The following is a 17,300-nucleotide window of genomic DNA, read 5'->3' on the forward strand; positions in this document are numbered from 1 at the left end:
TAAGCACTATAATTATTGTTCTACGAGTACAGGTGCTATGACCCTCTATATTGCTGGTACTATTAACACTCTTTGTTTAGTTCTTCATGAGTGACTGCGTTCTATGGAGTGAAACAATGCAATGAGTTATGGCAGAACTGTAACTGCTGAAAAGGGAAAATACAGTGATTTAAAACACCCAGAAAAAGCTAGGCTGGAATGTTGGATAGTGAATACTCCTAAGTCCTAATAAATATGAATATTTGCCTTATTTTCCTTTTAAATTGATTGAGACTGCAGGAGAGCTGCTTGACATTAGTCATCTTGCTTTCAAGATGATCGTTATAGAAGATTTCCAGCTTTTATAGACTTTAGATTTCAGAACATAAAAGAGTTCTGAAAGAACTTTCGCCTCTTCCAGAAAGGGTGAAAGGTGAGGTTAGGAGAGAAAAATCGGCATCGGCTCATTTTATCACTCATACCGATATTGATGATCCTGGCTCCGTCTATGGCTCAGTGAGTTCCCACTCAATGCATGGCCAGGACATTTCTCTCTCTCTCTCTCTCTCTCTCTCTCTCTCTCTCTCTCTCTCTCTCTCTCTCTCTCTCTCTCTCTCTCTCTCTCTCTCACAAACTCCCTCTCTTCCCCTCTCTCTTCCTCTCTTACACACACGCACTGGGGCAAGCGATGCCTTGGTGCAGTTGTGGTGATGAGCCGACAGAAAGGCCGGGTCCTCAGACATAAATATGTCCGCTCTGAGATCTACAGCCAGCCGCTCAAAGCTAGCCAACACCACGCCGATTGCTTTTCTCCTGCTCTCACACACACACACACACACACACACACACACACTCACACACACACACACACACACACACACACACACACACACACACACACACACACACACACACAAATGCACGCGCACATGCGCACACACACGCACACAAGCACACACACAAACACACCTTGAAATTATCTTGTGCATCCCAACACACACAGATACGCATTTCCTGGTACCGTTGTACATCCCAATAGACTTACACACACTCACACACACACAAACAGTCCTTAATGCACACAGACACACATACACCCATACACACAAACACAAACACACACACACACACATGCATAATATGTATGTGTGTATATATATAGATATGCGTATGTGTATATATCTATATGCGTACGCATATTATGCATACACATATCGACATACAAACAAACATTTCCCTGTCACGCGTTATGCATGGAACCAGTAATCACAAACCCACTGAGAGGGCTCGGGTTGGGTCACATAAAGGATATCTATTAAACTGCTCAAAATGACCTCCTCTCCGCTCGGAGTATGCAGAACTCATCCATCACTGCTCCTTTGATGATGGTTTTTATTGTATTATTTGGCCATGGGGATAACACTGAGCTGAGGATGTGATGACATTTCCTGGATTGACTGGCCTTCCTTGTTTATTCGCTGCAAAAGTTATTTGCACGGCATATATTAAGCTCAATGTAATCAACTGGGTACTGGACTCTGTGACTATTGAAAATCTCATTTGTAGTATGCATCAGTAGTATTAATTCTTAATAACGTTTTTGAATGGGCTGACATTTGGAGACAAACTGGGTCTAAATGTATTCCCAACTGGGTTTCAGTGAAACCAATCATTTGGAAAGAAAAAAGCAAGAAAGCATCAATACTTGGAAATGTGGTTAATTACCGTACACCTTAGAGCCAGGCACCAGTCTGCTTTCAACTTAGTTGGTAAATTATTCTCAATGGCACTTAAGATAATGTAATTAATCAGTAAAAGGTGTTACCATAACAACCATCATAACTCTCACAATTGTAGAACCATCCTTATGGCTAACAGTGATTCATACTGGTGGAGTGAAACACGTTTTGAAAAGGGACATAATTGTATAATGCTAATTGTAATACTTTATTTATGTGGCAATTTTCAATTGCTTTACACATAAATATTGCAAAAGTGGTTTACAAAGCCAGAGTAAAATAAATGCACATTAATCAAATATGAATAACAATTAAGGTGGACCAGGTCCAGGAGCACATGGAAAAAAAAAAGAATGTTAAATGTTAAAGTTCAGCAGTAAAGCACTCTTCCTCTTTTCCTCTCTCTCTCTCTCTCTCTCTCTCTCTCTCTCTCTCTCTCTCTCTCTCTCTCTCTCTCTCTCTCTCTCTCTCTCTCTCTCTCTCTCTCTCTCTCTCTGTCTCGCTCTCTCTCTGTCTCGCTTTCTCTATGTCTGTCTCCTCATGTGTGTGAGCGCCTTCATCATAATGTGTTTCTGTGTTTGAATGTTTCACAGTGAATTTGACAGTGTGTGTGAGCACTGGGATTTCAGTGCATAAAAAAAAAAAACACATCTGGAACAAAAATATCATACCTAACCTGAGCTGTCTTGGAAGCACACACACACACATACCCACACACCCACAGATACACACACACACACACACACACACACACACACACTCTGTCTCTTGTGAGCGTAGCACGTTGCTAATCCCTGCCGTATGAATGACAAGGCGTATAGACATCACACCTTACGAACGCTATCCACTCTGGCTGAATGACTTCAAAGCAAAACGTTAGGCGTTTGGTGGTTGTTCAGTTTCCTCTTGGTCTGATATTTATTTCATTATTTCCTGCACGGTTTCATGTGGGGTGAACTTAACGAGCAGCTCGTGGAAGGAGTTGGGGGGGCTCCAGGCAGCCGGCTAAGCTGTTGTGATTAGGCGGTGGGGAGGGGGAGGGGGAGGGGGGGGGGGGGGGGTTGTAAGGGAAAGTGACGAGCGCAGCGTTGCCCTTTCCACTCAGGTTTGGGAACATAGGCACTTCCCCTGACTTTCTGATCACTCGTGTGTGAAAGGGAAAGACTGGGGTTTGTGTGTGTGTGTGTGTGTTTGTATATGTGTGTGTGTGTGTGTGTGTGTGTGTGTGTGTGTGTGTGTGTGTGTGTGTGTGTGTGTGTGTGTGTGTGTGTGTGCGTGTGGTTTGTGTGGGTGTCAGTGTGTGTGTGTGTGTGTGTGTGTGTGTGTGCGCGGGCGCACATGCATAGCAGTTTTCAATTGTGCGTATGAGTCCTCGTCTTTGCAACGAGGCAAGTTTGTGTGTGAGTGTGTGTTTATGTGGGTAATTTTATAGTGGGGTGTGTAATTGTGCAGCGACGAGGCTGTATGTTTGATGTATATACATGTATGGTTATGCAGGTCTTAATGAAAATATTCTCTGCATATATTTATGTTTGTATATATTTATTTATGTATATATTTTTGCATTTCTAGAAATTCCTGTGTTTGTCAATGCAAGCATATTTTTGTGTGTGTGTGTGTGTGTTTTGCATGCATGCATATTTGTGTATGAGAGTGTGTGTGTGTGTGTGTGTGTGTGTGTGTGTGTGTGTGTGTGTGTGTGTGTGTGTGTGTGTGTGTGTGTGTGTGTGTGTGTGTGTGTGTGTGTGCGTGCGTGCGTGCGTGCGTGTGTGTGTGTGTGTTTGTTTGTGTATGCATGCATGCATACATTTTGAATATCTTGACATTCAAAATGTTCCACCTTGCGGCCTTGGAGCTGCTCCAGCGTGTGAAATACATATAGGTAGGTTAATAGATTAGGTTAATAGAACATTATTACATTGATAATTACTAAATAAATGAAATACTACACACATAAATGAAATACTACACACATATTTAAAAATGGCTTATTCTACAGAGTGCATTCGCCACACATATTCAATGATTGGCTGTACATAAGTGCTTTAAGTATTTGGGCAGTTCTATATGTTTCTAGACCAGACAACCTGACTGAGGAGCTGATGGTTGCAATGTGAATGTACTGCAGGGGCTTGGTTCGATTTATATTTAGTTTAAGTTAAATGTAAAATAAATACAAATAACAATGACCCAAATAAGTACCAGGCTAACAAAATGTATGCACAAGGGATGTTTGAGACATACTGCAGTGTTTGGTTTTTTAAAAGGTTACCTCACAGTTTCTCAAGCAGATTTGATGTTTGAGCAAAAGTGAGCAAGTATATGCAAGCGAACAAGAGAATGAAAACCAGAGGAGAACATTCTGTGCGTCAGTCTGTATAACAAATTATATTAAAAGAAAAAGCTGCTTCAATTCAATTCATTTTTATTTATATAGCCCTAAATCACCGGTACAGTCTCAAAGGGCTTAACAGGCCATATATTAATGACACCCTCCCGACCTAAGTCCCCAAAAGGGCAAGAAAAATCTCCCTTAATAAGAAAGGAAGAAATCTTGAGGAGGAACAGAGTGGGGGATCCATCCTTCCAGGGATGGTCCGGAGTGCAATGGGATACATACATACATACATATATACAGGCAAAACATTTTAAATTGGTGATGGGGTGCTGGTGTAGCGGTTGGGTACTCTCTCTCTCGTTGCGTTGTGTGAATGACACGATGAAACCTTTGGCAACCAGCCGTTTATTCTGGTCCTGGTTATATTTTAAACAGGGGAAAATCACGGATGAGAACCCTTAAAATGGCAGCCTCTCCCAGCCGGGGTACAAGTTGACTGAGGAAAGTCACGTGTGCCCAGTTAACGTCAAAATACCACCCCCGCATTCCACTAGGGGGAGCTCTAGCACTCCCCCGACCACAGCCAGCGCAAGGGTCTCGCTGGCAATGGCAAGTGGGAAGCACCAACCCCGCTACATTCTCCTCCACTGATTTCCACTTGCCCTTTCAAAGAACAAACATACAAGTGCTGTGAGAAACCCTGAAACAAACCATATCAGGCACATAAAACAACAAACAAATACACAGTGAATAACAAAACAAAACAAAACAAAAATTCAGTACTGTTCATACCACAGGTATCAAGCATTCCAGTCAGTGACCATCCCTGAAGAATTAGAATGAGGAAGGGCTGCAAAACCTTCCAACACCCATAGGAAAAAAACATGCCCGTTTACACGTTAGGCTACCTGATACCACATCATTTACACAGTAAAATCGACAACCACCTGGACCCACAATATCTTAGGTCACACAGGTTCCCGTAACCATACAAAGCTTTACCTCTTGTGAGGAGAAAAAAATAAACTAAAATAAAAATAAAATTAAAACACCACTTTAATATATACAACAAAAAAAAAAGATCCACAAACATTAGAACCCAGCAAGAACTTTCTGGTGCATATTTTGGACGAGCCTGACTACAGGTCTAATAAACCTCCCATATCTAGATCTCACACCTAGCATTATACCACTGCCAGCAGTAGAGGGCTGAGGATGCTGTACCCTATCTACAGCCAGGTCAACCTCAACAGTAGACCGCAAATCAGGTGCTGACACAGGGTTACGTCGCAAGTCAGTCTGGACCGAAGGACAGTCAAGTTCATCTGTCAAGTCAGGCGGAATTGTCCAATCATCTGTATCCACAGGTAAGTCACAGGAGATAGTCTGGGCCAGAGGGTCAACAGTCTCCTCCAGATCAAGAGGTGCGCCACAAGAGACAGTCTGGACAAGTCTGTCAGCCGAAAAAAGAATCCAGCAGATCTCCATTTGAGTCTGGGAGATGTGAGATCCAAGAAACAGTCCTGTCCTTTGGTGTACAATCAAGCAGGATGGCAGAGCCCACATCGCCATCCAGCAAGGAATCATCTGTAGCACCAGTAGCAAGGCCACTCACACAGGAGCCGTCATCCTCATACCCAGGTGGTATAGGCAAGAAGTTGACAGGCATTAATATATTTCTATGGAAAACCTTCTCCCGATCCGTTGTACTGTTCTTGATCCTGAAGGTGTGTGTGATTTCGTGTTTCTCCACAACAGTGTACAAGTTATTCTCCCAGCGATCAGCCAAATTCCTCTTTCCACTCTCTCCTTTGTTGGCTAAAAGAACCCTGTCTCCAACTTCCACAACGGCGCCCTTAAACTTCCTGTTGTATAAGGCAGCTTGTCTCTGCTGCTGTTTAGTGGAGGAGGTCTGAGCGATTTTTATGGCCTCTGCCAGGTCACGCCTGAGTCGCTGCACATAGGCGTCATAATCCACCAGCTGATCATCCTGAAGGACAGACCCAAACAACAGGTTGACTGGGAGCCTGGGCGTCCCCCCAAACATCAGCTGAAACGGAGAAAACCCTGTGGTTTCGTGAACTGTGGCATTATAGGCAAAGGTGAAAGATTTCAGATGCTGCGGCCACCTGTGCTTGGCCTTGGGCGGCAGGGCTCTTATCATACCGCCACGGGTGCGATTGAATCTCTCAACAGCTCCATTGCCCATGGGGTGGGACGGGGTGGTGCGCGACTTCTGAACACCAGCGGCAATGAGCATCTCGGCCATAAGACTGCTTTCGAAGTTGGCACCCTGGTCTGAATGGATGCGTTCAGGAAAGCCGTATATACAGAAGAAGTTGTTCCAGAGTTGATTTGCGACAGCTTTAGCTGACTGGTTTGGACAGAGGTACGCCTGGGCCAGTTTGGTAAAATGGTCGGTATCCACAAGCACATCAAGTGACTTGTTGGAAGAATCTTCAGCCTACCAAAAGTCAATACAAACCAACTCGAGAGGCCTAGATGTCATCATGCTCTCGAGTCTCGAGTGGCGCCCTGCCCTCCGGCTCAGGAGACTTGCTAAATACACAGCGGTGACAGCACCGTACATATTCCTTCACATCTCCCTCCATGCCGTGCCAGTAGAATCTCTGTCTAGAGGGGTAAAACGTCTTCCGCTTTGCGACAACGTTTCCCCCAATGCCTTAGGAGCCTCAAAGCGTCAGCTGGCTCATGCCCACGCTCACGCCTTGATGGACGTCTCTGCCTTGATGGAGCGAGCTTAGCCACCCATCTCTGTTCGCAGGCATCGAGTTTAGGTTTACTCAGAATGTAGGTCAATGGATTATTGTCAGTCCATGTGGACACATGGACTGACAATGGCTGAACTTGTCGCAGCCAGTGGCTGAACTTGTCGCAGACAGTCCATTTGAGCGCCAGGAACTCCAACCTGTGCGCTGGGTAGTGTCACGACCCTAACGAGGGGAGCTTAACGAGCTTAATACAACACCTGAGCTGGGCTTATTTAAGTAGACCTGTGAGCCCAGTGTCAGGGTGGTTCTCGTTCGGGAGACACCCCTTATTGTTTGTTCCTTTGGTCTTTTGGTTTAGTTGTATCCTAGGTATGCTTACACCTGACAACACTACACCCATACACTTTTACGTACACACACACTTACATCACTGACTAGATTGAATACACACGCCATACCTTATGTTATGTTATATTCACTTGATTATAATAAATCTCTTTGTTAAACTCATTCAATTGTGTGCGTCTCCCCTCTTTGCCACAACCGCCACGGTCGGCTTGTGACAGTAGCGAGACTGGGCATAACTGAGAGATTTGCTGGCAAAAGCAATCGGACGCGCTACACCATCACCCTCAGCCAGTTGAGATAACACAGCACCAAGAACATTGGAGGAGGCGTCGACAGAGAGCAGAAAGGGCCTACTGAAGTCTGGATGAGCCAGAGCAGCATTATCTAGCAAAGCTAGTTTCAGCCTCTTGAAAGCCTCTCCACATTCCGCTGTCCAGTCAGCAGAGGTAAGTTTCCTCGTTAAAAGCGGCCTCCTTTTCCCCTTACTGTAACGTGGTTTCTTAACTCCAGAGGTAAGAGCAAAGAGGGGCTTGCTGATCTTGCGTGCATTCAGCCGGCGGAAATCCGTGCAGAGACGCAAATCGCCATTCTTTATCCAAACTAGGACAAGCGGCGATGCATACTCACTCGCAGATTTTCTGATGATCTCTTGCTCCTCCATTTCATTCAAAGCCATCCGGAGCTTGTCATAGTGAGATGGAGACAGCCGACGATACGGCAGCCTGAAGGGTTTGCTGTCACTCAGGCGGATGCGGTGGACAAACCCTTTTGCTGTACCGCAGTCCATGCTGTGGCGAGAGAAGATGGACTCATACTTTGTCAGTAGTTCAACTAGCTTTGCTTTCCAGAATGGAGTCGAATCACTGTCCGTTGTTTCACAAGCATGGGAAAAAACAGACTGAATATCCTCCTCATCATCATATGGGGATATGCTAGCTGACCCTCCACCAGACCCCTCCTCGCGTGGGCCAGCTAGTTTCCCTGCTGTGTGGGCGGGCCGGCCAGGGCAGTGGGGGAACCGGAACCCGGTGGGGCTGAGCAAGTGGCAGCTTGATGCCCAGCAGCATGGCAGCGGAAACATAGAACTCGCTCCGACAGTGGGAAGCAGTGGCCCCCGAGCCCGGGTGCGACCGACATGTCTCTGTCTAGACTGCCTGTAACGTTGAGGAGACTCCCGTTGCAACAAATGCTCCAGCAGAGTGACAACATGCTCGAGAGTGTGACTCTCACCTGACGCCGGTCCGCCGGTCATGGCAGGTTGGGCAGTAGGAGCGGGAAGAGTCACTGCAGTCTGCACGCGGCTATGCACAGCATCAACAGCCTGAGAATATTGCAGGTGGTCTGTTGGACGTGCAGCTGAATGGCGCTCCCAAAGACGTTTTTTGTGATGGTGCTCATCAAGCCGTACCTGCACATCCATGGCAGCCCACTCCTCCAGTGGCCTACAGCTGAAGACCAGAGACAGTTCTCGATCGGGACAGTGAGTGATGAACATGATGGTCACTTCCCTAGAGGAGTTATCAAGAGTTTTGCCTTGCCTTTTCCAAGTGTTGCTTGAGTATGTCGAAAATTGGCTGAGGACCTAACCGTAAGACCAAACTAGGCTTGCTATGCAGCCTCACTCTCACAACATCACGTGCCCTACCTTGTAGCTTGCTCATTACTTCCTCTGCCTGATCACATAACTGATCATCTCTCTTAGTCAAATACACTTTAACACAGTCTTCCCACTCAGAAACCGAAAGTTTGTCAGTCTTGTCCCCCCTGTAGGGATGTGGCTCATAAGTATGCTGGCAACAGTCAGGCTCCCCTTAGAGAGATAAGCAATGGTTGAAGGGGCCAGAGTCACATCACCTAAGACAAGAGGCAATATTCTCCCCAATACCAGTCCCTATCTGTTTAACTAATTCAGTCAGTACATGCACGGGGACATGGTCCACATCCCTACCCCCTGAGAATGGAAGTCAGGGGCCTCTCCCGAATTCCTAATCTCTGCAGTGATGGGCTAGACATAAAGGTCTGACCCCTGCCCATAGCAGATAAGTTCAGCTCATCTATTTTCAATGCTTCACAATTTCTCCAAACCCAAAATGTATGATTAAGCATTGACAATAGTAAAGAAATAAAAACACATGAACGCAAATAATGACACGTCACTGCTCAAATGCCTCATGCAACTCAAAAAAAAAAAAATTAGATACATAAATCAATTCGCATTTAGTGCAACAGTCTTGCACGAGAATAACACAAAAACACCTATATCTTCACAAGATGACCGGCTGCTAGTATATCACTAGGTTCGAAATTTCCCTTTGTTTCTTCTTATTACTGGAACCTGTCCACTCCAAACAGTAGGCCTACGGGCGACTCACTGCACAGCCATGCAGTCGGAGTCCACGACGCCGAATGGCGATCCTCCACGACGCAGCAGACAGGCAGAGAAGAACGGGTTACGGCTCTCGGTACTGTTGCATATTCTTGAAGAAAGTTGTCCAATCCCGGGTTGCTTTTAACTGACTTAATTTATTATAAAGTAGGCATGTTTCGGTATGGTAAGTGAAGCTATACGGAGGGAATTGTATCTACACGTGTGAGAGGAAAATACCGTGATCTACTTCAAGCCCCCCGGGCTTAGGCCCGGGTGGCTCTCTGCGCCGTCTACCTATTGATCTCTGGCCTTCTCCACCCTTTGTCCTCAGGTAGAGACCGTCAAGTGGGCGTGGCCTAGTGGGCGTGGCCGGGGTGCCGTATTGGCTTCGGCTTCTTCGTATATATAAAGGTGCTGCTATTTGTGGCTGGAGCAGCCTCCAATAAGGTCTTGCTCCCCTTGTGGCTATGTATAGTATTTACGGCTTATATGTTTGGTCCTGCTTCATTGGGTCTATGTGTGGGTAGCTTAGATTCTTAAAATACGTAACAGTACTCTCTCTCTCGTTGTGTTGTGTGAATGACACGATGAAACCTTTGGCAGCCAGACCGTTTATTCTGGTCCTGGTTATATTTTAAACAGGGGAAAATCACGGATGGGAACCCTTAAAATGGCAGCCTCTCCCAGCTGGGGTACACAAGTTGACTGAGGAGAGTCACGTGTTCCCAGTTAACGTCAAAATACCACCCCCGCATTCCACTAGAGGGAGCTCTAGCACTCCCACGACCACAGCCAGCGCAAGGGTCTCGCTGGCAATGGCAAGTGGTAAGCACCAACCCCGCTACACTGACTGGTTAAACATAAGGAGAGTCTAGGCATCCAGTCGCAGTCTCCGCAACACCGCTAAAACAGAATAACGAATTTGAAGGATAAAGTGCAAACTTGAAATGTAGACTGCTGCTAATTTAGCAACAACACATCATGCACAAACGAAACAACCACACATCAATACAATAAGCTACAGAAACATTATCATGATCAGACAGCCACTGACACGCTGCTAGAAAGTAAATGATCCCATATGACAGCCTTTTATATGGAAGCATATATGTAGCAAAATTCAAATGGCAATGCAATTTGCAATTTGCAATTCAATAAGTAATTACGTTATGCAATTGACAATGCATTATGCAATTTCATAATGTAATTTGTAAATACGTTATTCAAAGTGTATTTGAATATGCAAAGTGACAATGCAATCCTCAATTACATTTGCAAAAGTTATAACAATAAAAATACAATAACATTTTGTCAAATTCTTTTGAGTTCCTTTATTCAAATTGAAAAGCTATAGCGTCCCCGTGATTGCAATCCACTTCGCCACGCTCCGTGTGTTGCGATATTCAAATGACATTTCAATCCGCAAAACGGAATCCAAAACGGAATCCAAAGAGGAAAACAAATAGGAATCCAAAACGGAATCCAAAGAGGAATCCAAATAGGAATCCAAAGAGGAATACAAATAGGAATCCAAAAAGTCAATATGCAAAGTGGCAAACGTATCAGCCAATCAGCGTCTGGACGTCACTTTCTATTGTCTCCAAATATCTCCACGGTAATAATAATAATAATAATACATTTAATTTAAAGGGCGCCTTTCAAGACACCCAAGGTCACCTTACAGAGCATAAAGTTATCATAAATAGTTTAAAACAACACATTGTGGAAAAATAATAATAATAAATAAATAAATAAAACAAAAACAAGACAAAACAAACAAACAATCAAGACAGTGATCAGTTAGACGTATTGTGCGAGTTTGAACAGGTGAGTTGTGACTTGAAGGTTGTAATGGTGTATGACGTTATGATGTTTTATGTGTGGGGGGAGGGAGTTCCAGACCCTGGGTGCTGAACAGCTGAATGACCGGGCACCCATTCGTAATGAGTCGTGATGTGGGGATACATAGTAGTCCAGCAGAGGTTGAGCGGAGGGAGCGGGAGGGAGTGTATTCTTGGAGGAGGTCGCAGAGGTAACTGGGGGCTAGGTTGTGGAGAGCTTTGTAGGTGAGGAGTGGGTGGAGACGGTGGGTCTCCCGACCCTATGTTTTGCACCCAGTGCCTGTAGCACTTGGGAAATCTTTGTGTATACCACACTGGCGTCAAAACGTACCAGTGAGGATAAGTCGTATCCTATCTCCCAGAACACGCACTCTATCTACTGCATCTGTGTCTTCAACACGATTGTTCTCCACATCATCGGCCAAACTTCGGAGCGTATCAATAATCTCCATTGGTGACCATGGACCACAGGCTACGAACTAGAAGGGAACTAGGAAATTACGAGCAAGTGACGTAGTTGCCGCCCAGACGCTGATTGGCTGATACGTTTGCCACTTTGCATATTGACTTTTTGGATTCCTATTTGTATTCCTCTTTGGATTCCTATTTGTATTCCTCTTTGGATTCCTATTTGGATTCCTCTTTGGATTCCTCTTTGGATTCCGTTTTGCCAAATCTTTTGCAAAGCGTTCGTTTTGCGGATTGAAATGTCATTTGAATATCGCAACACACGGAGCGTGGCGAAGTGGATTGCAATCACGGGGACGCTATAGCTTTTCAATTTGTATAAAGGAACTCAAAGAATTTGACAAAATGTTATTCTATTTGTATTGTTATAACTTTTGCAAATTTAATTGAGGATTGCATTGTCACTTCGCATGTTAAAATACACTTTGAATAACGTATTTACAAATTACATTATAAAATTGCATAATGAATTGTCAAATGCATAATGTAATTCCAAATTGCATTGCCATTTGAATTTTGCTACATATATGCTTCCATACTTTTAGTTAATTTTGTAAAAAAATATGATGATATAGGCTACAGGTATCCCTTGCAAGATAAAACAACTGCAGTGTCCAACACAGCATTGAGTCTTCACCTCACACAGTGCATCTTGCTGTAAACCTTAAGGATTTAATGGTGGTAGCGCTGATACGCACAGTGGCTGGGCAACTCAGGATTATTAAAGGCCATTGAAATGTAAATCTAATTAAAAAATGTTCCCTAGGTGTGGCCAACACTGTTAGCTTGATCAGTCAAAGAGAACAGGGAAACTGTGTTACATTTTTTTATTAAATTGGTTTATTCATTTATGTATATATTTACATTTTTGGTGCATTTGTTTTTCTGTATTTCTTTATTCAACCTTCATATTTATTGTGATTGATTGATCGGGTGCATGAAGACTCATGTGATGTAATGCAACCAAAGCACAATATAAAACCGCCTTCTTAAAATAGTTAGCACTTTCTTAGTCAAGTTTCAATTTGTGTAATTTGTGTATTAATGCATAGGCCTGAATATATTTTATTCAGTTTTTTGCAGGACTATGGTATGATGACGATGAAACAATAAAGATTTCATTGTTTGAAAGCATTATATGTTTTACTCTTGGTCAGATGATAAGTCTCTCTCTTTGACCAGGGATTGGTGTTAAAATGCTGTCATCCTGCTCAGCTCATAGGATAAAATGGGGTCTCAGCTGATTGATGAAGCCTTGACCCTTAAGGACTGCTTGTCAAGGAGTCCTCACTCATATCTGCCTTGAGAGCTCATAATTGCTTTATCGAGTGAGAGACTATGTCAGGTCTAACAAAGCCACTTAGATTCAGAGGTTATTTCATCACAATGCTACTTAGTATAAGGTTGATAATGATAATAATAATAAAGATAATAATAATAATAATAATGATAATTGTTGGATCAGATGTCATTAATATCATACTTTTGAATTTTGCTAATAAGGTTGATGCAGTTGTATATTATAAACGTAAAGAAAATGTAAAATGTACTTTATTATTGAAACATAAAATCACAGTAGTATTATGTAGATGTAAACGGTGTTGATACAGATGTTTATTTTATTATGTGTAAATTCCTAGTTGTATAATTATTCACTTTTCTACTGCAACGTCTTGCTGCTTTGCCTCGCACCCCCACAGGCAATGGATCTAATAACAATCTTATTTCATCATCTCATCTAATATTTATATAAAATAACGAAAAACTTAGTATATCATGGCATGTATTATCATAATTAATCCGGACAGTGATGGATACATGAATTAGAAGTATCAGCAGAAGGTGCGATTGTAGTATGTAACAGTATCTCATGTCCTGGTGAGAGAGGGGAGAGACCCCCCCCCACACCGCCTCCAACCTCACACCCCTTCTTGGAACTCGGCTGAAGAGACACTTTAGGAAGCCTGTGATTTATTATTAATACCCACAATATAAATAGTTTTTGTCTGATTCATTTTTCATGCTTCCTATCTGTAAGCCGAGTACATTCAAGCTGACTACTGTGATAAAATTGCCACACAAGCAACGCTAAATGCAGAATGGAGACCGCCATGGTAGAAAAACACAGATACTCTGAATAAATACTGGCTATATAGTGCATGATGTAGCATATCATGGATGTGGTACTGTGCACATTAAATATTTGAATAATCAAAGTATTGACATTGTTTCATTCACCTAAATCTCAATCTTTGAGATTTAGCTATAGAAAATCCATGTTATAACAATACGTTTTACTGATTGAAATTATTTATTTTTCATCCGTATCAACAGTTGTCAGAGTCAACAAAGTACCCACATATATATATATATATAGTATTAGTGTGTATTCCATGTGTGTATGTGTGGCATGGTGTGTGTATTCAGGTGTGGTTGCTTCATAAGTGTGTGCGTGCGTATCTCTTTATAGGCCTGCATAGACCTGGAATCAGTAGAAGGAAATGAGTCGGAAACAAAGGAAATTGAATTAAGGTGCTTTATGAGATGGACGGAGGGAGGGAGAAAGGGAGAGAGGGAGGGATGGACGGACATTTTACAGAACTGTGTTGTTTTCTCTCCAAATGTCCCCATGCCAAGAAGACCCTATTTAAATGGAATTAGATTGAGAAAGAGAGAGGCCAAGAGAGAGAGAGGCCAAGAGAGAGAGAGAGGCCAAGAGAGAGAGAGGCCAAGAGAGAGAGAGAGAGAGAGAGAGAGAGAGAGAGAGAGAGAGAGAGAGAGAGAGAGAGAGAGAGAGAGAGAGAGAGAGAGAGAGAGAGAGAGAGAGAGAGAGAGAGAGAGAGAGAGAGAGAGAGAGAGAGAGAGAGAGAGAGAGAGAGAGAGAGTGTGAGTTCAGAGGAAGAGATGTTGTATTGAGGGAGCTAGTCTTAGGTATGCTTTCTCTAATGGTAAAGGGCAGGTCTCTGTGATGAGGTCAGAGCCCGAGGGTACAGGGCCAGTGTAGAGAGGTTGTGATGATAATGTTGAGGATATTAAGAGACAGACGGGGAGCACAGGGGGCCGCTATTTAGCCTTTTGGATGGCATTAAACATTTATACTGGGTGTGTGCGTGTTTGAGGGCTGGGGAGGTACTTTACTAACTTCACGCTGGGTGGTATATCGTTTCACCTCAAGGGACCTATAACCCCCAGCATGCACAAACGCACACATGCACCTAAACACAAACACACACACACACACACACACACACACACACACACACACACACACACACACACACACACACTGAGCGGTATCATGGAAGGGGATCAGATAACCTTTTGGGTGTGTTGCATGTATTAATATCGCTAAATGTGTGTGATAGACCCTTTCTCTTTCTCAAACTCATATTTAATCTTAACCGAACATTATACATTGTACATTAGACACATTAAAAGAGTTCAGCAGACCTGACAAGTAATAATAAGATAAGGGTCTGCAAATTACATGAATGGCTTCTAATAAAAAATAATGCATAACCACTTTGCACCAGCAGGGGGAGGCATTGATCGGCTAAGGATATATAGGTAGCAGGATGCAAGTAATGCGGATGTTCCGCAATGAACCACTAGAGGGAACCAGGCCATTTAGAATAACCCAAACATCGTTTATATTTACCTCGGGTCTGAACTCTGAAGTCTATGAAAATAATGGTTGAATAAAAGTTCGTTAACTTGTAGCTGCTTTCATAATCCAACAGCATCTTCCTGTTTTGCCATGTCTCTTGACAGACCCGTTGAGTCCCGTGTGTTAAAGACCAGTTCGGAACCAGTGCAGAACAGTTTCACAACCTTCGCAGGGTTTGATGTGAACGTAAGTGATTTTCGTAAACATTTAAAATTGTGGCACCAAAAAAGATTTTACAGAAATAGCCTAACGTAAACCTATTTTTTTACTCAAATCAAGGGGTTAAATCATATAGTTTTTTGTTAATTGAGTAGAAATGCCAAGAACCTACCCGTTTCCCAGCATGTTACCCCGAGTTGTTGTAAGTCGAGGTGGGCAAGTGTGGAATTGACTATGGATGATGAAGGGCCGACTCCAATCACTGATCAATTATTTTTTAATCAGAACAAAAATACAAAAACAAAAAGAACTTCAAAAAGACTCTGAAATCAGCTATGGGCCTCCATCTGGACACACACACACACACACACACACACACACACACACACACACACACACACACACACACACACACACACACACACACACACACACACACACACACACACACACACACAACCACACACATGCTTGGCACACATTATACACTCAGTTGCTATTGATTTTGATCACAACCAATACTCTGCCATCATGTCAACATTATGAAGCTATGTTCCTTTTCATTATATGTAAGGCCACTGCATACTTATATATAAATTCAGAAATTTGTCAAATTGGATTCGATTTTCCATGCAAAGTCTATCAATCAAATGATTTTCAATTATTAATGAAGTACCATACTTGTTGATTGCGTAGTCACGATGCACACTGGCCTTAACTGCCATATCAAAACTAATTTGGATCCTAATTTGAATAATTCGATTCCTGATATGATATCTAATCCATAGAATGAAGTGATCAACACAAAAAACATATTACAACTCTGTCGTGAGTGAAGTGTTGTTTGAATCAATTGAATAAACATGTTTGTGTTTGGTATCAACACATTATAATGCACAAGATGTTCATAATAATGTGCTAAATAAGTACAGAATTGCTATGTGACGTGGTCTTGTATATAAACACTTTAAATTAACTTTGCCAAAGTAATCTTCATGGCCCAGTTACTAAAACATGCTAGTCGGAACAGCACAAGCAGTGCATAGCGAAGGGTCTTTCCTGCAGGGTTTTGTGTATACGCTTTTATGCAAAGTCTCTCACAGTTGACAATTATTCGTAGAGGGGGCTATTCCCAACTATTCATGGAGCCTGAGGTGAATAATTGTTTTAGTATGTACTACACGTGAACACTCCAAAAATAAACAAGATAACACTTTATCAGCGTTGGAGCATGAAACTAAAGACTTTTATTACCTTACATATTTAATCATCTATTTAAACAAATACATAAACAACAAACTTCCTTGCTGCGACCATCTCTGTACCTCGCTATGCGTTTTTATGTAAAATTTGTTTTTTCAGCGGCCCGATTTGTCTGTCCTGACGTGACTTTTAACTGTGTCCGGGCCATTGGTGCAGCAGCCCTGATTGTTGAACCCTTATTTAATTTGCTCTGCAAATTGAAGCAAATACTCTCACAGGGGCGCCATCATAGTAAAAACACAGGTGTCACTGACAACACCAATCAGCTGGGTCCTTAATGAGCATCTGCCACCGGCCACTGGCGGATAGATTTGACCGTTTGGCAGGTGATTAGTTTGTGTTAACTCTGTGTTTATGTTTGCTTTACTTTGTGTTGACTATATACTCTGTTTTTAAAA

The sequence above is a fragment of the Gadus macrocephalus genome, chromosome 20, assembly GCF_031168955.1.
Source record: "Gadus macrocephalus chromosome 20, ASM3116895v1".
Lineage (NCBI taxonomy): Eukaryota > Metazoa > Chordata > Actinopteri > Gadiformes > Gadidae > Gadus > Gadus macrocephalus.